This window comes from Sapajus apella, unplaced genomic scaffold (genome assembly GCF_009761245.1).
Source record: "Sapajus apella isolate SASKATOON/1434 unplaced genomic scaffold, GSC_monkey_1.0 scaffold180, whole genome shotgun sequence".
Lineage (NCBI taxonomy): Eukaryota > Metazoa > Chordata > Mammalia > Primates > Cebidae > Sapajus > Sapajus apella.
Genome location: NW_022437120.1, coordinates 31616 through 35888, shown reverse-complemented (window position 1 = coordinate 35888; position 4273 = coordinate 31616).

Sequence of the window (4273 nt, the reverse complement as noted above, 5' to 3'; positions counted from 1 at the left end):
AGCATCACACAGTGTGGTCTGTGGAGGGAAATGGGGGAGGGACAGTAGGGGGTGGGGAGTTGGGGAGGGATAACATGGGGAGAAATGCCAAATATAGGTGATGGGGAGGAAGGCAACAAACCACACTGCCATGTGTGTACCTATGCAACAATCTTACATGTTCTTCACATGGACCCCAAAATCTAAAATGCAATTAAAAAAAGCAAACAAACTAACTAAAGGTTTTCAGCAATCTAGGGAGTGCTAATTCAAGCAAAATGTCGGTCTCAGTAAGAACATTGACTTATGGTTTTTAACTTACCCTATTCCATTCTTCACTCCACAGATAAGCAGCAGTCTTGAAAATAATGCCCAGATTCTTAGTATCAATGCCAGAAGTAACAGAATGAACCTTATTCATGAAAAATTAATCTGTCTGTTGACTCCCTGGAATACATTTTCAAAAGCCTTGTTTTTTCATCTAATCTGGATCTCACTCACGGCAAAGCTGCTACTTAGTGGCAGGGGAAGGTTGTAGAAAACATTTACAGAAAAGCATTATAAATTCTGCTGCCTGAGCACTGGGGAAAACAATAGACTAAACAGAAAGCTTGAGAGAAAGTACTGGGGATGAGAATGCTTTTGGGAATATAGGCTTTGAGAAGCTTCAAAGTATTTCTCAGAATTTGCAAAATGATGTGTATGTCAAGGCTGTGTGTGTGTTCAGTAAAAATCTGAGAAATTTCTACCTTCCCTGCACAAGCAGAAAATGTAGGCCAAGGCAGGGTTGTAAACTGCCTGGCTGAGTGTTGAAAGCATGGCCCAACACATACACAAAGCCCCTCTGCAAGGACTAGACTTTCAGTTCCAAACACATTTGGAAATCTTTGTCAAGCTATTAGCTGACATCTAAGCTAATGGAAGAAATATTTTAATGGATGTAGGTGACAAAAAATGGAAACCACAAAGTTAATTCAGAAAAGACACTAAACAAACATATAACTACGACACGGAGTACAATGTGGGGAGGAGGGAGAATCTTATTTCTAGAGTGGCCACATTATCATGTTTAAAATGTCTGGTTTTCAAAAAAAATGATGAGACACACAAAAAGAAAAAAAGCAAGAAAGTATGGCACATGGAAAGGAAAAAATGCAGTTAATAAAAACTACCCCTGAGCAGGCCCAGACACTGGCCTTAATAGAAACAGCATTTAGATTAACTATTTTAGATCCGTTCAAAGAGCTAAAGGAAACTACATCTAAGGAACTAAACAAAAACATGAGAATGATATCTCACAAAATAGAGAATATCAACATAAATTAATTAAAAAAACATTATGTGTATATATATGTATGTATATTAAACAAAACCAAATGAAATTCTGGAGTTTAAACATAAAATAACTGAAATGAAAAATGCTCTAGAGGGCTCAACAGCAGATTTGAGGTGGTACAAAAAATAATTAGTGAACTTGAAAATAGGTCAATTGGGATTATCCAGATAGAGAAAATATCAGTTAGGGAAAAGAATGAAGAATAATAAATGGAGCTTAATAGACCTGTGGAATACCATCAAGAGATCAACATATGCATAATGGAAGTTCCGAAAAGAAAAGAGAGCGAAAGGTACAGAAAGTATATTTGAAGATACAATTGTCTAATACTTTCCAAATTTTAAGAAAAAAATTAATCTGCATGTACAAGAAGCTCAGGGTGCTCTAGATGGATAAACTCACAGAGACCACACAAAGACATATCATCACCAAATGGTTCAAATCCGAAGCTAAAGAGTAAATCTTGAAAACAGCAGGAGAGAAGAGACTTATCACGTACAGTAGGTCCTCCTAATCCACGAGGGATATATTTCAAAATTCCTAGTGAATGCCTGAAACCATGGATAGTATTGAACCATATACTTATTATGTTTTGTAATACATACTTATAATAACATTTAATCAAAGTTTAAAATTTAATAATTTTAATATATAAATTAGGGAGAGTACTCTTGAGTTTTGGGGCCATTATTAAGTAAAATAAGGGTTACTTGAACACAGAACTGTGATAGTGTGACAGTCAACCTGATAAGCAAGACAGGTGCTAATTGACCAATGAGTGGGCAGCATATACAGGATGAATACGCTGGACAAAGGAATGGTTCACACCCCCAGTGGGATGAAGCGAGATAGCATGAGATTTCATCATGCTACTCCAATGGCATGCAATTGAAAATTGTTTATTTCTGAAATTTTCCATTTAATATTTTCAGGCCAAAGTTCACCATTGGTAACTGAAGCCATCGAAAGTAAAACTGCAGATAAGAAAAGACTAGTGTATGAGTGATTACAATGCATTTACAGCTGACTTCTTATAAGAATACAGTTGGATGATCAAAAATTCTATGGGGAGTTATTTGGGCTGAAACGAAAGAACATTACATAGTAATTTCAATCCACATAAAGGAATACAAATGCTGGGGTGTGTGTGTGTGTTTATGTGCATGTGTGTGTACCTTTAATAAAGGTAACTTTAGAATATATAAACAATATCCTCTTTTTTTCTGATTTAAAAACAAAGCTGCACATTGCAGCATTATTCACAATACCCAAGATATTGAAACAACCTAAGTGTTATGAACAGGTGGATAGATGAAGGAATTATATACATAATAAAATATCACTCCATTTTATTAAAAAGATTCTGTCATTTGCATCAACATGGATGAAGACATTATGTTAATAATGCAGGCACAGAAAGAAAAATACTTCATTATCTCATTTATAGGTAGACCCTAAGCAAAAAACTCCCACAAAACCCCCAAGACATAGAAAGGTTAGAAGAGGTGAGGGGGGAGAGGGTGTGGAAGACAGAAGATGGAAGCCAAAGGGTTGAAGTTTCAGTGATATAAAAAATAAAAAAATATGTAGTACAAGAACAAGAAATTAAAGTGATACACTAGAAATGTTTAATATTTAAATATTTAATACAAAGGAAGGCAATAATGAAGGAATGAAAGAACTGAAAAACAAAAAAGATGGGAGCCTCCAATTGTGGCACTTCTGGTCAGCCCTGCCCCCGATTACTACATATTTTTTCAGTTCCTTCTCAGTGGTTACTCTGGGCATTAAAATTAGCATATTAATTTACTACAGTCTAGTTTAACACCAGCTTAATTTTCACAGTATATCAAACCTTGTTTCTATATGGTTCTGCCCCTCCTTTATGCTGTTATTGTCATAAATCACATCTTTATACATTGTATGATTGTCAACATAGGTTTATATTTATTGCCTTATGCATCCACTTTCTTTTTATTGTATTTAAGACATACAATGTTTGTATATATATATATATGTACATATATACAGTATAATGATTACCATAATCAAGCAAATTAACATATCATCTCACATAGTTACCTTTTTGTGGTGAAAGTGTCTAATATCTACTTTGGGCAAATTTCTGGCAAATGATACGTTATTAACTACAGTTCTAGTGTTGTACATGAGATCTGTAGACTTACTTATTTTATATCGCTGATGATGGAAAAGTGTCCAAAAGATTGGTACCAATTCTTCTTTCGACATCTGGTAGAATTTTGCTGTGAATTCACGTGGCTCTGGACTCTTTTTTTGTTGGTAATTTTTAAATTACCATTTTAATCTTGCTGCTTGTTATTGATCTGTTCAGGGTATCTAACTCTTCCTGAGTTAAGCTAGGAACGTTGTATCTTTACAGGAATTTATCCATCTCTTCTGGGTTTTCTAGTGTGTGAGCATAGTAGCCTTGAATGATCTTTTGTATTTCAGTGGTTACCAGTTGTAATATCTCCTGTTTTATTTCTCAGTGAGGTTATTTGGATTTTTTCTCTTCTTTTCTTAATCTTAATGCACTATCAATTTTATTCATATTTTCAAATAACCAGATTTTTGTTTCCTTTATCTTTTGTATTTTTTTTTGTTTCAATTTCATTTAGTTCTGCCGTAATCTTGGTTATCTTCTTTCTTCTGCTGGGTTTGCATTTGGTTTGTTCTTGTTTCTCTCGTTCCCTGAGGTGTGACCTTAGGTTGTCTATCTGTGCTCTTTCAGACTTTTTGATGTAGGAATTAAGGCTATGAACCTTCCTCTTAGCACCACCTTAGCTGTATGCCAGAGCTTTTGATAGATTGTGTCATTATTGTCATTCAGTGTGAAGAATATTTTTAAATTTCCATCTTGATTTCATTTTTGACCCCCTGCTCATTCAGGAGCAGGTTATTTAATTTCGTATATTTACATGGTTTTGAGGGTTCCTT